Here is a 1,236-nt window from a genome sequence, read left to right on the forward strand (position 1 = left end):
AAGTCGGAAAAAGTCATCAGCACCTCGGACAGTTCCAGTTCAATGCCCAGGCGTGACTTGGTGGTGTTGAAGGATTAATTGCGGCTTTTCTCCAGCGCGTCCAGCTCATCTTTCATTGGATTGGCACGTCTAATAATGCTGTTTTTATTATTACCGTTAGATGTAGGCCCCTCCTCTATATCCACTAGTTAATGGGTACGTTAAATTAGACTAATACGTCATTCAGTTTTCAATCAATCAATCAATCAAAACCTCACATTGTTAAACTGGGCATGCGTCAACCAAAGTCCTGTCGCAGCCGCCCAATCTCCGAAAACATTGGAGCAAATTTCCAAACAAGTGTTATTTGGACGAACTGACTACATATTTGGAATCTAAATGGGTACATTTGGGGTACAAAATGGGATTTTTATAATAATAATAAAAATAATGGTCCTAGTCGTACATTAAAACAGCGTTCCACCTTGGTAAATAGGTGGTCGGACCTACTGTACCTGTTGTATAAATTAGAACAATACGTCATTCGTTTGCGTTGCCAAGCTGGTTGATAGCCTACTACTCCATTTGAAATTCCATAGCAACGATACATCTTTAGGAAAGAAATGTCTACGCCAAGTTCACTGAAATCAATATAAAAGACCCTAGAATTGTCTGTATTCATCCTATATTTTTCCTGACGGTGCAACTTGCTGTATAAAAGCAATAATACACTCGAACCAGTGGAATATCAGGAATATTGCCACTCTGTGATGCCTACGCTCCGGGCACATCACAGCCGTGGCAATATTCCTGATATTTCACTGGTTCTCGTGTATTATTGCTTAAATATAATATATTACAATCGTAAAACACTGAATGATCAAATTAAAATAAATACATTTAAAAACTCTGAACAGTAGAATCGGGGTTGGGGTGTGTGAGAGTGTGAATGTGTGTGTTTGTGTGTGTGTGTGTACGTGTGTGTGTTGTGTGTGTGTGTGTGTGTGTGTAGGTGTGTGTGTGTGTACGTGTGTGTGTACGTGTGTGTGTGTGTGTGTGTGTGTGTGTGTGTAGGTGTGTGTGTGTGTACGTGTGTGTGTACGTGTGTGTGTGTGTGTGTGTGTGTGTGTGTGTGTGTGTGTGTGTGTGTGTGTGTGTGTGTGTGTGTGTGTGTGTGTTTGTGTGTGCAGAGTTGGTGTGCATTTTCTTGTGTGTGTTTTTCCGGCGTCCGTCGTTGTCTCTTTGCTACAAAAGGAG

At 41.3% G+C, this 1,236-nt stretch overlaps 1 protein-coding gene across 1 annotated transcript in view; it reads left to right on the plus strand.

The window, feature by feature from the left end:
• Positions 1-1,236, plus strand: part of mpped1 (metallophosphoesterase domain containing 1) — a gene marked incomplete at both ends in the record, with an annotated part of 92,564 nt that overhangs the window by 22,195 nt on the left and 69,133 nt on the right. The gene's annotated exons all lie outside the window — the stretch shown is intronic.

This window comes from Notolepis coatsorum (assembly GCF_963971535.1).
Source record: "Notolepis coatsorum genome assembly, chromosome: 15".
Lineage (NCBI taxonomy): Eukaryota > Metazoa > Chordata > Actinopteri > Aulopiformes > Paralepididae > Notolepis > Notolepis coatsorum.